Below are 22,271 nucleotides of genomic sequence, written 5' to 3'. Positions count from 1 at the left end.
TGTCTCAGCATGCTGTAGGATGATCATTAATTTTTAATAGTGTTAATGTTTATTAGTGACAGATGATTGACTTTAAGTGCCTTATGAATAATAAATAAATGATGTGGATTTTGGGCATCTGCCTTAGATTTGTATGCAAAGCCAGTGGGACTAACCTTCACAGTTTGAGAAGAGTGTAGCTTCAATTCCTCAATGTATGCTGCAACACCGACCGTAAGACTTCTTGGGCTTTATCTCTGATAAACCTGGCAGGCATTTCTGTGCCCTTTCTTAGGGCACTGTGACTGCTCAGGGGCTTCAGGCTGGGAGGGGAGCTCACTGCAGCTCTTTTGGCTAGGGCAGAACTGCTGGAAGGTGCATTATTCACTCTGAGGCTCTGCTGGATTTCATAACACTTAAACACCTGTGTCCATCAAACAGAACGCACAAAATCGCAGCTAGAGCTGCTCTTGACTTTGTAATTTCATTGACTGACAGTTTAATATCTATTTATTTTCACATCTGACTCTGGTATAGACAGGCTGGCATCCTGAATGTCAGGATATTATGCTGACAACTGTGTTTTTTCATTACTATAGGAAAAAAAAAGGATTCTTCATAAGTAAAGAGGTTCTTTTCAGGCTCAGCAACTGTAATAAAGACCAAATTATACTTTATATAAATTTGGTAGTAACAAGTGATAGGTTATGTGTACATATTTATATAGGAACAAGGGCACACAGTTTTCAACTTTCTGGTAATCTGTCTTTTCCATCCTGTGAAATGCCATGTAATCATATTGTTTAAATAGCTGGAACAACTGCCTTTATCACAGGCTCTCATAAGCAGCATGATCTTTGCTTAAATTAGATATTTAAAATTGCTCTCTTATTTTGATCCAGTTTTGCTTGCTTTCTAAACAGAAACAAGTGGCTTACCCCATGTAAATTCTACATATTTGAAATTATTTAAGAGTATGCTTTGAGAAAGGAGAAATGTGTGTGTTCTGGTGCTGATGTTGTGATGTCTGTGCTGATGTTTAGAGAAAGAAGGGTAAACCTGCTTTCATATTGGGCACTGGCCAAATAGCTGATGACTCTGTAATAATCTTCTCCAGATGTTAGGCAGTTAAACCAGACCAAAATGATGTTGCTAACTTATTGTTATTCAGCATTTACTATATAAACAGAAAATTTGTATTTAATTCCACTTTAGTTCAATGGATTGTGATTAATATTGTAATTACCCCAATTCAGAGAACTTTTTAGACCAGACTCTTCTGGGTTTTCTCAGAGCATAGCACACCATACATCAGCCCTAATTATATGGTGTATCTGACTGGGATCTGCCCTGTAATCACATGCCCTAGTGTTCCCTGAACTACTGGGTGTTGTGTCAGCAAGGAGGAGATACAACTGCACTCTGTAAAACATTTCAAGACACTGAAATTAAATTGCATCTTATCTGGGAAAAAAAATAAAATAATTGCTCTCAATACTCACAGCTGTTAGCTGGTCATCAGGTGACAGGAAATCATCTGAACTTGTCTGATTTCTCAGGAGTCGTAGTGTTAAATACTTCCATTAACAAAATGCCTTGCTTATGATTTTTAAAGATTTTTTATTCTGCCTGAGTGCCTTACCTCTGCACTTGCAGGCTGTTTCAGGAGTAGTCAGAGCATCACAGTGTTGCACACATGTAGCCAGGGTACTCTGCTGACAGGATATAGGGCATCCCAGGCTCTTTTGGGTGTGCAGATACTCCCACAGTGGTGCCCCCTACTCCACCACGTCCGGCCTCCCTTGCCCAGCCCCGGCTTGGTCCGTGCCCCCATCTTCAGCCTGGCCTGCTGCTCTTGAGCACAGGTAGAAATCTAGGCTGGGCTGGCTTTAAGGGTGGAAATCTAGGCTACTCCTGTTGCTGGAGAGACATCAATGCCCACCAGTGGGTTTCTGCATTTCACCTCCCTAAATCACAGCACAGCTTGCACACTTGGAGAGCCTTTGGTGTCACACATCCCTTCAGGAACCTGCTGGAGGTGACAGCACACCTTGCTTTTCCCCACTGTGCACCTGGGACTGGTCATCTCACTGCTCTTGGACACTTCAAAATCCTCAAAAATCAGTCCTCTGGCACATGTTGGGTGCTTTGCTGCTGCCACACTGCACAAATAGAGATGCACAGAGACCCACCTTGGTGGTCAAAGGTAAAGAGAACATAGCGTTTGTACCTTTGGAGTATATAACCATCAGGGTCAGATTTTGCATCACAAAAGCAAAACCGATTTCTGTGCAGCCAATCAAAGGGGCAATATTTTAAGCCCTGGTAAGGGCTTTGTGCTCTGCTTCCATTTACAGCAATGTCAAGAGTATACCAAGGACAAATGGGAATCATGCGTGATCATAATGTTCCTATTTATATACACATAAAATAGAACAGGCTTTTAAAAGCTAATACAATTTTCTATTATAATGATAACCTTAATAACAATATGGTTTCACCACAAAGATATAAACAAATATAATAGAAATTGAGATAATGCTATAAAATGGATGTATTATTTTTGGAATTTGAAGGACACCTGCCAGAAAACATTTACCAACTTGTAACAAACAGCAAATTAAATACAAACTTACCTTCTGCTGTTGCCTGGTTATGGCATATTTACTGTGCAGTTTTCTTATCACTCTGGATTTTAAGATAATTAGTTGTTGTTTTTTAGTGCATAATATCTGACCTAGAATATACGAGGACTCGCTAAACAAATATTGAAATAAGAAAAGAGATAAGACTCTTTTTTAATTCATTGGAAGATGCGAAACTGATAAATAATGTGTGTTTCCACAGTGGAGCCCTACATGAGCTAGATATGCTATGATTATCTCAAGCATTTTATTGAAGTCTTCTATTTAGATTTTGCATGTACTTTGCTGCTAGCTCAATTGAAATGAACCACAGTATCAAAGTAAAAAAATTAAGTTTGTCTCCTTTAATTGCCAATGTTAAAAATATTGTGAATGAAGGAAGAGGTCACCAAAACTCATCCTATGAACATCGTATCCACGTATCTAGAATGTGTTTTTAGAAAATATTACAGATTTTATTTATAAAATTAGTCTTTTTCCTCTTATAATTTGTGCCTTCTATCTTTGCTTCTTTTGGTGAAATCACAGAATACTAAAATTCTCATAAGACATTGGTTTTCTTTGTAGTTTCCATTTTAGTTCTTTATTGATTGTGTATGTGTTCCTTTAATCATTTAGCAGTCTTTTGTCCCATTAATGACCAGTGCTTCCTCTTGCATTATGAAATACCATAACCATGAATGCCAAAGTGGATTGCTGGATGGTGTTTCCTATCATGTGTTACTTTACCATGTCTTATTTATCCACATTCTTGGCACAATGGCAATCTGCTGATTTTCTCTCCTCTTGGCACTGAAGGATGTCCAGGAAAAAGGACCCATCTACCACCAGATCCTGAGGTAGCTGAGTTATAACAGGTCATTGCCAGAGGAGGAAGGTCCCTGGAGTAGAAAATGCAGGGTAAGAAAATGCAGAATTTAAAAAAATCAAGGATGGCTTATGTCTTTGTTGTTGCTGGGTTGTCTGTTCTGTTTGGTTTAAGGGTGTCAGAACTTCCTCTTATGGGTGACAGGCGCAAGAAGGAAGGATAAATGTTTGTTTCTTTTTTTCTCAAGCACGGTTTATGGTTCCAAATACATTTGGAGATGGGCTTGGAGTATGTGGCAGGGGAGGGAGGACCTGGAGGCCAGAAATGTCTCACCAGCGTAGGAAAATTGGGAGCATGGCTCTGCAAAGAGCTGGAAGGGGAGGAGTGCTGAGCTGCTGTGTCTGCTGGGGATCTGGGGCAGTAAGTGGGGTGCCAGAACACAAGGCTGGGGCAGCAGCCAGGGCTCCAGCACACCAAGGCACAGTGTTGCCCTGAGCAGTGGCCTGCTTGTTGCAACATAGGCAGAATCAATACATCTGCCTTTACTTGAGTCCCACTGCCTTTCTCTCCAATAAAGTGTGGGTTATTTTCTGGTGCTCCCAGTTGTCTTGATTTCACAAATTATCAGGGCAACATACCATAGATGTTTTCATTATTATAGAGAACACAGGTATGTAAAATGTCAGTCTGAATGCTTCCTTTGCCTGTATGATGCAGGTTTAAATCTTGAGCAGGGCATGTGATTTCAACCTGCCTTGAGCATAATAAGGAAGTAAGTATTCAGCTATTGAGAAAGGTCCTAATATCATTACAGATAGCCTGAATGTCCAGGCAACATCTGCCTATTATTTGAAATGGTTTTAAAATACTTGGGGGAAAAAAAAGCAACCAAAACCTCACATTCAAGTCACATGGGAAGAATACGAGTTATCATAAAAAAGTGTTATGAGATAATTCTAAATGTCAGTTTAGCATATTTTAGCCTATTGGATCTTTATATAGAGTTGAATAACATCTTTCATGAAGTAAATGTCTTTTTGGTAAACTGAAAGGGACAATAATATTTAAAGGTCAGTTAACATGGAGAGTTGGCTCTAGTTATTATTATTAAAGATCCAGCTGCATTACCTTTACACAACATTACCCCACAAATCCTTATTAAAACTGCAAAAGCAAACCACATCTTTCCTTTTTTCCCCTCCCCACCCCTCCTTCCTGCCACGATCCTTGAGATCCTTGATTCTGCCTTCTCTTTATATGTAAAAATTTCTCTAGTGAATAGCACTGGATGATCCTCACCCTGCTTCTGCCACGCTGCATCCAAAAGAGTCATACATTATAGTTGCTGTCAGTGCTGCCAACCAGAAAAAACCCTCTCATTTCTACATTACATTTCAGCCTCCCACGTACGACATGAGCTACCCTGCAAACAGTTGTTTAATAGTTTTCAGCTGCTTAGGAAATGGTAGTTGATTTCAAAGGGGTTTTTATTCAGGAAGAAGTTGCAGTAGTGTGTTGTGTGACTGCTACTGCGTTTAATTGGAAGCAGGCAGGCTGTCTGTCTGCCCATCGCACTGCCCACCCAGCCGTGACCAGCTGCTATTAATAGGCTGCACAATGAGATGGTTCACTTATGCACGAGCACCCCCTCCCCAGAAAACTCTCCTGGGGGGATTCTGTCACAGGGTGTGTGTCTCCAAGGGCTGGGGGCTTGGGGGCTGTGCTGCAGGCTGGCAGCACGGGGTGGGCACAGGGCTCTGTGCCCCTCCATGCCATGAGGTGACTGTCCTGGGGGAATGGCTGGGGGCTTCTCCCCACAGCCCTCTGCCAGTGCTCAGGCTGTGCTCTGCTTGGGTGGGTCTCCTCTGTCTCTTAGTCACTACTCACAGCAGTGAGCTGCGAGGCAAGTCTGGTGCATGGGATGGAAGAGTTTGCTCTGTGCTTATGTCTGCATCTGGACGCTTCTCTGGGCTGTGCTCGCAGCCCTTTTGTTGCCGAGATGGCCTTGAACAAAGAGAAAGTTAGCTGGTTTTGCTGAGGATCCCGAGGGGAAGTTGCTGCCAGGGTTTGGTGCTGCAGAGGAGGGTGTTGGCATGAGTGAGGCAGCTGGCCAGAAAATGAAACAGAAGTGGAAAAGCAATGACCAAAATAAGGAGATGGGATCGTGTTTTCTTTTTTCACAGTACTGGATGCAGAGAAACCCAAGTGATTTGGAAGCCCTTTCAGTCAAGGTGGACATAGAGCAGGGTTGGGGCAGGCTGTTACCCTGTTCCTGGGCATGCAGAGGATGAGCAGGGACAGGATGTGCCAGGCCCTGTTCCTGATGGGCCATTTAGATGCAAGCCTCATACCTTAACATATAGAGAGAGTTTAGGTAAAGACATGTGCACTGTGCTGTGTCTGATGGTGGCAGTGTGTGGGGCGGCCTGGTGGCCCTCCCCTTCAGAAATGGAGATGTGTGCCCAGAAACCACAAAGGACAATTGCACAATGTTCAGTTCAGAGTATTTCTCTGTGCTGAACAACCCTACTGAATCCAATATGCAGTTTGTGAAATGGCTTCCATGGAGAGACTGCAAAAGCTGAGTGTCAGATTTTTTACCCTAAGAAACCTCAAAAAAAAAGTGCCACAGTTTCTAATTTCCCAGAAGCAGAAATGTGATGTTGTACAAACAGAATGGTTTGCTGAAAGCTGTGGCTTTGATGAGGCAAACCCATGTGTTACCTAATGTCTTGCTACTGCTCACATGAACATGAGGATTTGAATGATAGTGCAACCATGACCAGGGATTCCAGGGACAGCTGTTGATCAAGGCAGATCACCACTGTGCCTGTAAAATGTTTGTCCAGAATCAGGACAGGTCCTTGGATACAAGTTAGTTACCCAAATTACCTGATGGTGGCATCAGGGAAATCACCTGCTTGGAAAAGGACCCGTAGACCTAGAGTGACTGCTTTCTTACAATGTTGTCCAGGAGCTGATCGTGGCTTTTGGAGAGGGAGGAGGACTTGAGAGTTTCTGGGCATCTCCTCTGCTCCAGTGGGTGCCTTGCTTCCCCAGGAACTGCCTTCACATCAGAGAGTAGTCTGAAAGGTTTGATCTCCTGGACATGCCAGCTTTTGAGGATCAGGTGAGCACAGACAAAGCTCAGCCACAGACAGGCCACTGTCTGGGCCACACAGGTTGTTCAGTGCTCGAGTTGCTAATACCTGTGCTGTGCCATCTCCAGCTCTGCTCCTCCCAGCACTGCACAGCAGCCAGTTCTGGCCCCAGCACGTGCTGCTGTTAGGGCAGCCAGGCTAGCCACAGGCATGCAGGTAGCAACAGCACGGGCTGGGCACGGGGAGGGCAGCTGTGCTGGGGAGTTATTTGCCCTTGGTTACTTTTTGCAACCCATTATGCTTGAGGCTGCAGAGATCCAGAACTAGCACTAGTGGGACACTGCAGAAATATCCCCTTTCCATAGCCATGGGAAGCTCCAGAGTGCCAAATTTTGTGATGCTATTCTAGTAAACAGTAAAAACATAGGGGAGCATTCGGCCTTCTGTTCTCCAGTGTTCTGGGCCCCTTCATAACCTCTACATTCACAGTTACACCCTTGTAAGAAAATGTGCCTTTCTGTTCGTGTTTTGTTTTCAGAGCATCCTAACTTCCTTTCTTTCCTTGTTTCATTTCTGTATGAAAATCCAAACCCACACAAGCACTTAGTTCTCCCTGCTTCTGGTGTCCTTGGTTCCCTCTAAGTGAAAAGCTTTAAAAGGCTATTTTCCCAGCTTAGTATCCACTCCCCTCTTGTGCTGGTTCACTGATGACCTCACTAGTCTAAATGCAGGCTGACATTCCCCAGGCGCAGGAGAGCAGGACCACACTGCAGCTGTGGGGGTGACAGAAGTGTTGCCTTTCCTTTTTGCAGCTTTGTTGGCTTCCATGGTAGAATCTGCCTCGTTTTCTCCAAGGCTGCTGCAGGCTGTGCAGGTTTGGTGCTGCAGAGCTGGGTGTCTGCAGAAGTGCTCCTACACTTAGTGCCCTCGCTCGCTCGGGGCCTGTGGCAGGGGGAGGTTTGGAGCTGGCCATAAGAGATGGACAGGGTGGGAAAGGTGGAGGTGGGACACGTCTGCCTGCTGGGGAGCAAGGCTGGCCACTGCACAGCTCCCATAGCAGGAGGTTTGTGGTGGGGAAGGAGGTGGGGTTACCGTCTCTGGGTCTTGGAGGGCTTTTCTTCCTGAGGAAACACAGAAAGCTGAAAGATGATCCACCCGTCCTTTACCCCTCCAATAAACATTCTGCCCTGTGCCCTCTAGATGTGAGAAAGAAAATGTGATTAAAAAGGTAAAATGCTTTTATTTGTGAAATATTAGCTTTGTGTAATATGTATTCAAAAGCAGATACTCATTTAAAGGTTATATTTAATATAGCTCTGCTCCAGTTTTTCTTTTTTATTATTTTCTTATACATCTTTTCACTTTCTAAGGCAATGCTCCAGTGACTACTGCAATATAATAGCTGCTTTCTCTCTCAGTACACAATTTGACAGCATTTATTCTTTCCTTCAGTGAACATAATTACTTCACATATGGAACCTGTGATAGCCTACAGGCATCTGAGAGAAACCAGAATCATACAATCTGTCCCCTTTGTGAGCTTAATTTACATTCACAAGTGTCATTTTAATAGTGCTGGCAACATGTAGGATAAAAATTACAGGTCAGCTGCAGCATGTCACAGGGAACTGTGCTTAAGTCAATAACATGGTATTATTACATTCTGGATAATTTTACAAGGTAGATCTCACAGAAGGAATTTGACCCCTATTTCTTTAGTTTTCTGCCTTTTGGTTTCCTTCATAAGGTAATTCACTTAGAAATGGATGTTGCAAAACTGCAAACATGTTGACAAAGAGGTTAGACTGTAGTAGGCATTTCCAAATCTGAAAGCAACACCTTTCCCTTGCTGTAACTTGTAACAGTGCTTAGAATTACCATGCTCTGGCATATTTAAAAATTTGCACCGTTAATTCTTGAAATTTGTTTCCCTGATCCATGTAATCAAAATACTAGAGGGGCATAGCCTTCTGCCTTCTCATTTCATACAGCTGACAGAAGTTTGAGCTTTCTGCAACTGATTATTTTTTAGCCAGCAAAAGCAGTCTCAGGCTAGGCATTTTACAGACATTTTGTACAAGAAAAATGGTGAGTGTCACAGAGACATGCTGCATACAGACCCATGTGCGATTCATGATTTAATTTATACATTTATAAGACCTAAAAATAATAGCTCATTTTTTATACGGGCATCTGTAATATAGATAAAGGTGCAATAAATAATCTAGTAAACATAAGGTGATTTCTTTTAGTGAAAACTTGTTTTGGGGTAGAGCACTCAATTCAAATATAAAATCAGTCTTAGTTACCATTACCGATTATTTTCTGTTTTTACAAACCCCATAATTTACTGCATTTTAAGCTTTCAGAGTTTGTTTAGGGCTTGTGCATTTTTCCCATAGTACTATGACATCCAAAAAGTCCATGTATACACAGACAAGGCAAATCCAGCCCCAGGTGCTCCCCCTGCACACATACCCACACACATCCATTCCCTGAACCACACAGCCATTTACTCCTCCTGAAATCTGCATCCTGCTCTTGCTGTACGCATTTTTACTCATTCGAGAAACTCAAGGGGGAAAACATCTTTTATCTAAGGATTCATTTTCATTTCACTGACGTGTTAGAGTTTTTTGACTAAGCCCATGCACCAGCCCCACTCTGTTGCCTCTGCCCCCTGCCCCCAAAAGTGCCTTTTTTTCCTCTGATGAGGCTAGATAGAGCATACTTGAATCCACAGTAAAAAGCATGATAAGTATGATAAACTAACAGCAAGGAACTGGATGCATAAATACCTAGATATAGTGAAGATGCCCACTACTTGAAGACTTGTAACATAGCTGAGGATGAAGCAAAAATGCATATAAACCCCCCAAACAACTGAGATCAAATTCAGGAAAACTACAACTTGAGTACATCACACATTTTTGAGAGTGAAGGTAGTTAGGCACTGGAAAGGACTCCTTTTGAGACAGGTGGAATTCCTATCAAAACTTTGTGTTTTTCTAAAGGACGTGTCCCACTCAGCTGGTGATCTGATGTGGGAAGTCAATTTTTTTTCATGGTCCATGTTTAAGTCCACCCAGGCCTTAAATCTCCTTAAACACACAGCCAACCCCTGAAGTCTAATGTCAGCCTTTACTTGGGAAATATGTATTTGGGGCACTGGGAAAGGTTTTTGTGTAAGGAAAGTGTCTATTAGTCATGTTCTTCAGAGTCTGGCCTAGGAAAGTGTTTGCATTTCACTCTTTACACTCAGAGTGGGAGTCTCTGGTTCTGTTTCAAGCTCTCAGTTGCTGCAAGGGTGTAGGCTGGGAAACAAGAGCCACAAAGGGTAAGCTGGAGGTGTTCATTCCACCTCTGGAGCTCTCCCACACACCCGTCTTAGCATAAAAACTTCTGTCACTGAAACACATGACAACATATGTGCAAATATTAATATTTTATGTGCCTGATGACCTGTTGATCAAACTCTTTTACCAGTGGAATAATTGAAATATGACAAGTTTTGTTCTTTGTGAGAATCTTGTGTGAGCTAGAGTTCAGTTGCAGAAAAGTCTCATTTATTCCACTGAAGATGTGCTGGAGTGTCTTGTCTGCCTCTCCTCAGCTTCTGTCTTCTCCCTTCACTGATATTAAGTTTACTATTTGCTTGATTAATGGTTGCCATATCTGGTTTTTCTGTTTTAGAGAAGGAAAAATAAAATAAGAAAAAAAGTGTTTAAAGGGGAGACTTTGCAGACAGAAGCAACCTGTGTGCAAGGCCCTGCCTATGAATGGGGATTACTTCTGCTTCCTAAAAGGTAAGGGTCACAATCAAGTTTTTGGCCTGATATCCTCTTTTCACAATTGTAGAAGGCATTTGTGCTGATAACTTTTGTGAGAAGAGGCTGAACATGCAGTAGATGAATTCTGTTCTTGGGCCTAGACCTTGAGCCTTTCTCTTTGTCAGTCTGTGGTACTGGGCTCTAGAAGTCCTTTTTCTGTCACCTCGAGTGGACGTTTATTGGTGAGAAAAATTATCTTAAGAGCTGTTAAGGTTTCATCAACATAGTTTGGAAAAACGTTCTGTATTTCATCACCAATGCTTTTGAACAAAAGTAAAGTCTTTGTGGGTTGTTTTCAGGGAAGTTGCCAGGCAACTGGAAGGTTACAGTTTGTAGTCATACCCGGTGGCTTGTGGACACAATCAGTTGGTTTTGCTTTGCAAAGTAAAATAAGAAATTACTATGGTGAGATTGCCCAAAATGGAGTTTTTCCCATATTAGGGAGCAGGTCTGTGCTTGTCTGGGCTGATGGTGCTTGGTTGTGCTGCCTGGTGTCAGCCGGGGCTCGCCGTGTGCTGCGGGCAGTACACAGTGCCCCATTCAGCCCCTCTGCCCCGGTGTGCAGCAGCAGCACAAGGATGATCCAGCAGGAGCCTGCATTAGTGCAGACAGTCCTTCATATTATATTTTCCCAGTGATGGGTAAAGGAGCAAATCTACAGATTGCATGTGTGCTGTTTTAATTTACCACTTAGAGGATGAAGCAGAACAGAGTCTGTGGTTAATATGAATTCTAAAAAGATAATGAGATGTTTTTCCTCCCAGGCTGGCATACAATCTTATTTTCTTTACTCCTCCTCCAAAAAAAAAAAAAAAACCAAAACCCTACCAAGCTCTTGTCTCCTATTTGTTCATAAATACAGTATCAAACACCTCCTCTGTGCCTCTGATGTATGCTCAAAGGCGTGTGCCACTGTGTTGATTCATCTGGAGGATGCCCGGCGTGTGAGTGGCTTGGCACAGTATGGTACAGGAGAGGAATCTGATAGTGAGAAAGGCAGAGGCAACAGCATAATTATGAAGGATTTCTTCCCCTCATACTGCTTCTTGTTATTTATTCTTCTCTCCTTGTTTCCCCTGGTTATTTCTCTTCCTGAAATGAAAATAACCTGGCAAGAAAACAATGTTTCCACTCCCATCATTTTTAGGCAAGGAACACCAGGCATGTTTTTTTTTAGCGTTGCTAACTGACGGATGATTATTCACCAATATTTTTTGTTGAAGCAAGCAGGCTTGTTAACTGTGGTGACATTTTTAGTGATGCTATGATATCCCAGTGTCATTGTTGCTTGATTTATCAGTGTCTAAAGGATTATTTTGTTGAAAAACTTACCATGGATCTTGTGTTTAAGGCTGACTTTATACGCGTATGACTCCAAGTGTGTGAATTTGTATGAAAATAAGGAACAGAACTGTTAAGATGCTTCTTCTGTTTTGGGCTTTTGGCTCTGTGTCATAAAATACAAACTGGAGCCTTGAAATTCCATGCTTTAAAATGGCATACTTAAACTGAGAAATACTGTAATTGAGATCAGCTCACCCACAGCCATCCTACAGTTTGCATCTATTTACTCCCCATCATCTCCAAATTCCTGACTCACCTCTCTTATTCCTGTATTTCTACAGGACTATTACTTGCAACCTGTGTCCCCTCCAGCTACAGACACAGGCTATCCTTGCCCTCCCCAGCCTGTTCAGCACCACCTGCTAGCCAGGCACACCTGGATGCGCTGCTGAGCCTCTGGCTTCTGCACATGGGTCTTTGAAGGGTTACAGCCAGTGTGGCCAGAGGAGTGGGATGGCAGTCACATTGGGGAGTCTGTGGGGTCACTCTGACTAGGAAGAGGTGAGGATAAGTAGGGATCCCATTCCCTTGAAGAGAGAACACTTGGTGAGAAATCCCTTGGAGCAAAGCATTGTTGAAGAGTTGGGGATGAGAAGCCCGGGAGCATTTCTCTGCTCCAAACGTTTCTTGCACAGGAATGCAAGGGTGCAAGTCTGTGAGCACAGCTTGGTGCAGCCCTGGCAGCTGGAGTCTGAAGCAGTAGGGAGGATAATGTGAGCGCTGGGTATCTGCTTGGAGATGCAGCAGCCACAGACAGTTTGAAAAAACAGAAATTCAAAATTGAAAAGATGCGACCTTGATGCTTTTTAAACTCAGTGACAGCGAATGTGCTTAGATTTCCCGGGAAAAATAAGCTATTGGAAATTCTGTGTAAATATATGAAAGTCAAAGGAGGTAAAACTTTTTCCTAATTAGGATGATTAAAAAGAAAAGCAGTCTGCAAGTTAAATGTCAGACACAGAACCCCTTTGCTATAGCAGGAGCAGATTTATTCATGGAGTGATGTGTCCTGTTCCTTTTCTGTCCTCTGGCACCCTGGTTGCTCTGCCTGGGAGAAACCTCTGCACTCCAGGCTGTGTAGTCCAGCTTGGGTTGTACAGCATCACTGGTCAAGACTCTGACATTTCTTGTTCTTCCTTCCTTTCATCCTCCCTCCTAATTTTAGACTGACAAAAACACATGGTTCTCTCAGTCTAACTGTGGCTCAGCTCACCCATTATCTCCAGTTCCCCCAAAACTTTCTGGGAATTTCAGGAGCTTTCCAGCTTTCTGAAGCAGGTCCACAGGGTTTGCTGCATTAAATCCAGAGCACAATGTTAAAGTTACATAGATAGAAGGGACAAATATGCCAATTCTGGATAAACCTGCAAAATCAGATCAGCTGTCAAAAAATTGTTTTGTCCTGAAGAGAGGTGGCAGAAAGGGAAGGCAGAGCACATTTTAGGGCCACTTGGGAGCCCTTTATATGGGTTCTGGCCATTTAGTCTTCAATAAAACATGAATGCTTACCATAGCAACCACATCAGCCCCCTTTGAGAGAGCCACTGCTTAAATAAACATGGGGGTTCACTGAAGGAAGCCTGACAAACACATGAAGACCTTTTACAGCGCTGTACAAGAAAACAATCTCACTTGAAGAAGCAGACATGTTTTCCCAGGAAGCATGTAAGAGGTAATGCAGAATGCTGCTAGCTTTCCCTGCCTCTGCTACGTGCCTGCTCCTGGCAATTGCTGTTATTGGGGTGCTGCAGGGGGGGACGGTAATGGCAAGGGGTGGGCAGCCCCCACAGCCCGGCTACCTGCACTGCTGGGAGGGCTCACTGCCCAGAATATTTTGGTCCCTTGCCCATTAAAGCTTCTTCCTAAGTCCACACATGCATATTGAGTCACCATTTTTCTGAAACCTTATGCCTAATAGGTGTTTTCCTGAAGTGTAGCCTTTTGCTTTAATCCCTGCTTAATCTTACAGAAAGATGCAAACAATTTTGTAGCACCTCTGCCTTGGAAAGTCTCAGGGATGTTCAAAAAACTTTTCTATGGCTTTTTATTCATGTGCCCCAAGAGCAGACTGGGATCCCTCCCCAGCCTGCAGGTTTGGATCTAGTATTAACTAGATCAGCCTTCTGGAAAGAGGATGCTTTGATTTGTAAAACTGGAGAGAAAATGTTTATCTGGGCAGTATTAGATTAGTCACAGATTAATTACAACTGTCAAGTATTATTCATCTGTAATAAGAGTGAATTCTTCACTCAAGATTCATAGCAAAATAACATTATTTTTCAAATAGAAGTAATTTAAATGGAAGTAAGACCTTCTAATACCACCATCTGTACAAGTAAATTACTTTCAGAGTAATTAAATATGCATATCTGGGCTGTGTACTGTACTGATGAACCAAGTTTTATGGAAGCAATATGCTTAAAAATCCCTTAGGTATTAAAGATGAAGAACTCATGGCATTTTGCATTCATATAACCATGAATAAGAAAAAATATTTTTTCTGCTGCATAATTTTGGGGAATATATTTTTATTAACTTTTCCAGGTTAATTAATACTTTTGCCAAATAGCAAATACGATCATCATATTTATTAGTCTGACATTTCACAGGGACTTAAAGCTCTATAAGAAGTTTCAGCATTGTGTGTGTGTGAATTTATGATTGTGACACAGTCACTCATCTTCTGCAGATTCCCAGGAAGCAGAGCAGTGCAGTGAAACCGAAATCATTATGTTGACTGAATTCATTACTGCCGGACTTGTCCCTCCATGAAATAGCACTGCTCAGCCAATTGGGATTCATGGTCACAACCTTTCATGGGATCATCAGGGTTTATAGTCCATAACAAATACAAATACAGACAGGAACAATAACAGTCTGATGCACCTGATCTATTACCCCTCCTTGTGAGACTGTTGTGAGTACCAGAGTAGCGAGTGGCCACATGTTTTCCGCTGTGCAGATGAGTGGCACAGTGGTATAGGAAGCAGAGGCTGTGCCTCAGAACACAGCACTGACAGCATGGTCTTCAGTGACTAACACCCATCTTTGTGCTGGCAACACAATGTTCACGACTGGTGTGTAGGTGTAGGGGAGCTTTGGACATTTGCTGGAAGCCTCTGAACACCGCAGAAATTCTTGGTTAAAGAAATACCTGAAGTCAGTTCTGTGGAGCACTTCAGAAATCTGAAATCCCAGCTCAACTGTTTCAAAGCAGCAAATAGAGCTGTCTACATGCTACCAAAATACAAGAGCAAATTCAAGCATAGATACACCTGTTTGCAAGTCAGCCACTGCATGCTGAATGTGATATGTATTTTATGTCAATATAAACATGTAGAGGTTCCCTGACATCAAGAGATTTAGTCTACCTGCAGCACTTTCAGTTATCTCCTTAGATTAATTGCAGGAGTCTGACAATGGATGGAGGACAATAGACCAATTCTTCCTGCAACCCAAACATGAAAGAAGAAATGATAGCCTGAAACAGAGAAAAGAAATGATGAAAGCTTAATTTCTCTACTCTCAGCCCCGTGCTAACACATGTGAACCAGTATGTTGTGTCAACCCCAAAAAGGGCCCTGCTTATGTGTGTTTTAGATTATATTTTGTGATAGATGGAGGCGGAGTTTATGCAGCCAAGAGGAGAACCATTAGAAATGTTCTAATCTGGCAGGTATTGAAGTTTGGATGACATGAGTTCCCACCTAGTATAAGGCAGTAGTTTGGTGACAGGTTCAGCTGCATCCAGTCTAATCATGCACATATATAATGCTGGAGGTAGCCTGCATGGGTTTTCTTAAATTCCCTTTGTGTGCCTTGTCACCTTTGTCTCCTTTCCTATCCCTGAACCTCAGTTCATGCCCAGTCTGCAAGCCTCACCTTCTGCAACATACTCTGCTTTCAGCACTTCATTTCCTGTGGCTACCACTGGAAGACAGCATTTTTTTTAGCAGATTTTCTGTGAGGGTTGAGGTTCTAAGGGAACAGAAGTGGGAATTTAGGTGTGAATGTGCTGGGTGAATCCTTGACAAAGGGGCTTTTGGCTCTGTGGGATGGCTCCTATCATGGCTGCATATGAGACTTTCATAGGACTCCTGAGAAGACCTGATTTTCAGGTCAAGGTTTGACCTGTAATAGACAATATATACATAATGCTCATTGCTTTTGGGCAGAAAATTGCTTTTAGGAATTTAGGAATTATAGAAAAAACACAAAAGAAACTGTACATAGTTAAAAAGAAACAATTGAAATGTGACTCAGTTCAGCTTCTGAATGTGGCCACTTTGCCATGTCTAAGTCCATGTTTATGCTAAAATATTCTTAGACTACCATTATTAGCATAATGTAACACATTTCCCAATAAATTGTAAGTGGATCTTCCATGTGTTTGAAAATGACAAGGTAGGACAAGGATATTAAAATAATCTTTTCTTCCTGTGTAACTGTGTCTTGTGTTCAGTATGTCTCCAATTCTCACAGAGGCTGGAGTGTTATTTTCCATACCCTTTCCCCCCCATTTAGCTTCTAGTTACTTAGACAAAATTGAGAGAACTTTTTTACTTGCTGTGCTTTTAAAGCTTTAAAAGCTTTTGCTGAAAAGGTACCTATTTTCTTATCACTTTTTTTTTTCTTTCTTTCTCTAGAAAAGGGCTTAATTTGAAGTTCTTTTTTGGCAGCTGTATTTCATTGTGATACATTATGTCAGGGCACATCAGTCACATGAAGATTCATGGAAAAAAACATACCCTTTTTAGATGTCCCTCTCTGCAGTCCTCTTCAAAACAGTATTTTTTCAAGAAACTCAACAGAAATTATCAACAGTGTTACGATTCTCGAAACATCGCGGGTGTAATGGCTTAGTCTCTCTCAATTCTATAAATGTTACTTAAAGAAGGAATATAAAATTGACTTCATAATTCTAAAAAAAAAAATGACCATTTTCACCTATTAGTGATGTTTACTTTTTAGCATTGAGCAAGGGCTTCTCTTCTTTGTAACCAAGATAATCCTATGCTGTTCCTTATTTTACCATTAAATGAGATACATTCTGAATTCAGATGAAAATGAGGTACCTTGATGAAAGTGGGCTTCAGGTGTCGCACACTAAGCATTGTACATTTCTCTTTGCTCTGATCCTCCAGCACACATAAGATTTCACCTCTTCACCTTTGAACAAGATTGCACTAACTTTGATCTTTTCAATTTTGTTCAACTCCAGGGAAGGAGCAGCTACTTGAAACATGTTACCATTTAGACTTTCAGAGGTTCTTAAAAAAAAAAAAGAAAAAAAATGGAGGGGAAAGAAAAAAAAACTTGAAAGCACGAACTAAAAGCTGTAGATTTTTAGGTTTTTATCTTGAGCCTCCGCTTTTGTAGCTAGTGCGTAATGGTTTAATATCAAAAACTGTCTCCACATAGAACAAAACAAAACACAGGTTTTTAAAGCACACAGAATTATTAAATACAAATTTCATTTTAGGTAAGCATTTTTCTGCAGTAGTGATGTAGGTATCCTTTCCCAGGTCAAAGCATAAGCTTTGTGTTCTTGCTCCTTCGCTTATGGCCTAAACCTATTATTTGAGCCTCTGTTCTAGTGTGATATTAATTCATGATACTGACAGTTAATCTATTTTTATAACTGTTATTATCTGAGCAAAATAAGGTTCTTCATTTTCTCTTCAAGTCTGACAGAGCATGTAACAGTGGGGAGCAAAGTTAAAAGTATGATATTTTCAAGAACTTACATGGTTTAGCAATATTCTTAAAATTATTATCACCATGAGCCAATATGGTAGTTATTTTGTCATTATTTCAGTATTATTTGGATTTAGTTGGGGTTTTTTTGGCTATTACAAAACAGATATTCACCCAAATACTTAAGAATTTTAAGTCACAGAGCACTAGTGTACCAGCCCCAGCGTGGCTCTGAAGTCCTAGGAAGTTTAATCAAAATTCTTAATGATTACTAAAAGTTTACATTTTTTCCCCATTGGCACCTCTTTGTTCTTGCCTAATTTACTCAGATGTGCATTATTTCATCCCTGTCTTCTCTGCTGAGACTGCAGTTGTTTAGGGAGGCTCATGATAAGTAGCTCTTTGTGTCCATCCTCTTGCTTTATTTTGAGATTTGCTTTTCACAACAGTACAAATGGGGACAGTTTTTCCCTTCTTGGATGTGATGCTTATTGAATTTGTTTCCATTAACAAGCTGTTGGAAGCAAGTTAATGCCACATTAATTTACTCTTACATCTGATTTTTCCTGCCTATTCTAAGGGCTGCTTAGACAGCAGATCATCTCCTAAACATCTCATAAAAGGTCTGAATTACACTCCCTGCAAAAGTGGGATTATGATTAATAATTCAAAAGAGTAATTTATATCACACTAAAACATTAAGAACAAAAGAAATAAAGAAGTTGTTGCTATACAGGTGAAATTATTGGCAGAGCTAATTTCTGCAGAGATCCTTGACATGGTTACTTGGAGGGACTAAGCAATATATTACTATTCATGAGCTGTTTATCTACTTTTCTTTTTCTTTGCAGTTTTCTAGGTGTCAGACAATCCTGGAACCAAGAATCTCCAATCACGTTTCTCTGAAACTCTGGTTTCCCTGAAACTTTTAGTTACACTGTGAAGTTACTGGATACATGTTCTGTTCAAGGTATTTGCCTACACTCTTCAAGAGCCTTTGACCTATTGAGAACTGCAGGTTCATAGAAATTTTCATTTGTTACTTTTCATAACTCCTTTTGGCCTGATTTTTTTGAGATTAATCAGATAACTTATTTTGAGATGTACTTGATTTTCTTGCCTTACCATCACATATGCAGTCTGTAGGTGAGTCCCACTTGTAAGCAACTTGTACAGCAGCCAGTGCCTCATGTCACCACTTGACTGCCACCTACTCAAGCATCTCTGTGGGAGGGTTGTGGTAAAGCTGTCTGGACTCTGTGGTCATACAGGACATTGGCAGGTGTAGCAGAAAATTTGGGTTCTCTAATGACGATGGGGTTAGTGCCAGTGTAAAATCAAAGTGGAAAGGTCCTAAAGCAGAAATACTGAAAGAGAGATTACTCACTGCCAGTTCTGGGGACAAAATATGACACCCTGTGAGAACTGATCCTTTTAGTGTTGCCCAGGTATCCAGCACTGCAGTGTGTGGTGAGAAATTGCCTGTGAATGAGACACAGGCTATTGCTTGCAGTCTTCAGGGCCAAGAAAATCCACTCATATCCCAGTGTGTAGTTCCAAGCTCTGTCAGTGTCACAGGAGCAGCCTGTCTGTAGTTTCCTTCTCCAGACAGTTTGCTGCTGCCAGGAAGCACTGACAATTCCAAAGCACGCAAGCAATGAGCATGGCTGACAAACTCAAAGATTTGTGAGGGTTTCAGGTAGATGTCCCTATCCAGGTTTAATGTCATCATTCCATTCCACCTAAATACTTCCATTTTCCTAAATTTTCCAGGAAAAAGGACAAACCCAGATTTTCAATCTGCAAATGAAAGATTTCTCATTGCAGAACAACATGAAATTTTTTAAGCAATACATTTTAGTTTTAATTTTCTTGAGTATATGCAGAACAATATTATTGTAGTATTGTAGGAGAACACCTATCTTAAAGAAACCATTGTCTAGATAGATTTTCTTTTAGAGTAGTTGGTGGTTAAAAGCTGTCCTTATTGCACCGAGGAAGTAAAATCCACACTTGTTAGGCTCTTATTTCATCCTCTTTCCTATGGTCTCACCTTTTTGGCCCTGCTAACTTTCATGTCCATAATGAACTCCATTTAGCTTCCCTGCAGCAGGACCTTGTCTTTGTTAATCACTGACCCAGCGGCGTGAAGCTGCATAGGAGAGCAGGTTATTTTTTTTTTTTTTCTGGATTTTCTCTACTTCCTTCAGCAGTTGTAACTTCTAAGAAACTACAGAACAAACAAGTATAAAAGATCAGGAAGATGGCCTGAAAAAAATAATGTTTAAAATATGTTTCATTGTACTCAGCTCTCCCATAGCTGCCAGCTACACACTGATGGCTGAAATCTTAGAAGTTAATGAGATTAGGTCTTTGGCAACTGATTGCTTAATGCTGTCTTTCACTGAGTGGTGTCACATTTGGGTTTTTTTTACCTTTTTTATTTTTTCAGTAACTGTACATAAACTTGACATGGAGATAAGCTGAGACCTCATGGCAGAAATCTCATTTGAAACAACTGGAAATTACTTCAGCTTGGCTCAAGCCACAGCACAACAGATACCTTCTCCTCCTCCAGCCCTGCTGTGAGTCAAAGGCATTTTCTGGGCTGCCACTTTCCTGTGCTGAATGACCTTGAGCCTCTTCATGTTGCCCCGTCTTTGCTTGGCTCAGCATGTGCATCCCTTGCTCTTTATAAATACGCCTGCGTGCTCGCCTTTGCTGACTTCCTTCTTCTCCACAGCTGAAGGTATTGGCTCTTTGTCAGGCTTTGAGACTCACATGTTTTAGTTCATAAATGCCTATAGCAATTCTCCATGCTTTTGATAGTGAGGACTCTTTTCACCTTATTAAAATAATGTTGGTATTGTCAAATGCATAGTACTTTCCTACTAGTATGTTTCCTTTCTGCCCATGCTTGCAGAGCGAGGGAAAATTAGGTGAAAAAGCAGAGTAGTACCATTTTATACTTGTTTTGCTGGGACACAAATTTGCAGATTTGTGGAGCGGGGGAGAATCAGCCCACCGTGACTCACAGCACAAACACAGCACAGTTGGAAGAGCCCAGCTTGGGTTGTGTGTATCCTTACTAACAGGGAAAGCTGAAATGCTAATTGACATCGCAATCTGTTTCAGGTCAGGTAGAGGTCATCAGACCCCTGCAAACACTTAATCCTTCCCATGGAAGCTTTGTGGGATTCCCAAGGATCCTACAAAAATAACCTTTATGTTTGCTTATGTGGAGAATCTCTGCAGGAAGCAGAGCTAGCAGAGCAGTGGTAGAGAGGCACGGGGATGGCAGTGGTGTCAGAGGGATGGTGAGGCTGGGCAGAGTCATCACCCTTTGCTCTTTTTTTCACGTTAAACACCATGAAAATACTCCTGTAAAACAAAGCTGCCACTCTTTGCTACCAATCATCTCTCTCAGATCTTCCTTTTAAAAGGCTGCATCAGCTTTTCCCAGAGATGAGCACTAGGATAGATTCAAGCACAAGCTGAACATAATGGGGTGTAAGATGGAGTAGACACAATACGGAGCATTGTGCAACTTCCAAACCATGTGGTGAACCCAGTCCATACCTTCAGCAAGGTACTCTAGCACATGCATAACCTAAAAGCATGTCTTGCTGGAGTACAGGGGCTGTGTATACACATACATGTGCATGCTGAAGTGTTCTGCTGGGTCGAGGCCAGGATGTTCAGCACTGTGCAGGCTTAGCCCTTCCAGATGTCTCCAAAGATAAAATGCAAAGACAGTGACAGTCAGTCCCAGTTACATGGAACACAACCCAGCTTTTAAAAGGCTACTTTTGATAATTAGGTATTTTGTGTACTGTGGCAAGATGTGAATTGCAAAGCCCCTAATAATAATGTAGTTCAGTCAGGGTAGCCTTGAAATTAGACCCCTAGCGGAGAGGTTGCACTGTATAATGGTAGAACAGTACCATTTGTTTCAACACATTTAGCACTTCAGAATGGGATTTTTTTTGTTAAACACCAGATGTTCTAGTGACCCGAGTGCTGACTCTAAAAGAATACACAATAGAATATTGTGTCAAGGTCAATGGCACAAATTAATCTGTATTATCATGCTGTCATATTATACTGTATGCCCCATATGAGGAAGATCTATGGCTAGTTCCTTTTTTACGTGCAACTGTGTGGGGTGTTGCAGTACACAGATTTTGAGTTTCCCAAGCCTTCAAACACCCCTGAAAGAAATCTGATTCCTGCTTTGATAGTTTAAATTGTAAATGTGACATTCTTACAGTGGGTGAGGGCTGTGTGGGTATGTGACTGTAATCTCACAGAACCAGAGAGACACGCAGCAGCACAGTGAGAATTATGTCTGTTAATTGTAAATTCTGCCTTTAAGGACTTCAGAATAATAACCTGGATAGCTTTGTTACCTGCATTTTTCCTTTGACTTAAAAATGTGATAAGGCACAAATGAATAATTGTTTACAAATTTTTAAATGGTAGTTTATCCGCAGTAGATACTTTTGTCTCCATGAGTCCCCCATATCCGTTCTCCCTGCCCCGTGACTTCTAAGCTATTGCTGCAAGATGGCAGGATGTCAATGCCCCCCAAATTGAACCTGTGATTTGTTTTTCTTTGATTTATGGGCTTGTAGTCAATAAACTTTATAAAGGAAAGTATCAGACTGAGCAATCAATCAAAGATAAGCAGATTCTTGTCCTTTAAAAGCATTTCACCCCAGTAAGCAAGGGCCTCATTCATCTTTTACAACCACTCTTGCAGCTTTCAGCTAAGAAAGGACTCGCTGCTGACTACATTCCCTTCTGCTGAAAACTCCCCTGTTCTGAGCTGAGATCTTTAAAATTCATTGCACCAGTACATTTCCTT

At 41.5% G+C, this 22,271-nt stretch overlaps 1 long non-coding RNA gene across 1 annotated transcript; it reads left to right on the top strand.

The window, feature by feature from the left end:
• Positions 1–6,406: 6,406 nt before the first annotated feature.
• On the top strand, positions 6,407–20,280 carry LOC147651639 (uncharacterized). Its single transcript, XR_015273790.1, has 5 exons — positions 6,407–6,562; positions 10,227–10,339; positions 11,989–12,208; positions 18,256–18,374; positions 19,857–20,280. It is a non-coding gene; the product is annotated as an uncharacterized LOC147651639 (long non-coding RNA).
• Positions 20,281–22,271: the final 1,991 nt, after the last annotated feature.

Source organism: Cyanistes caeruleus, chromosome 9 (assembly GCF_971803275.1).
Source record: "Cyanistes caeruleus chromosome 9, bCyaCae1.hap1.1, whole genome shotgun sequence".
Taxonomy (NCBI): Eukaryota; Metazoa; Chordata; class Aves; order Passeriformes; family Paridae; genus Cyanistes; species Cyanistes caeruleus.
This window is presented reverse-complemented; position numbering and strand designations above follow the sequence as displayed.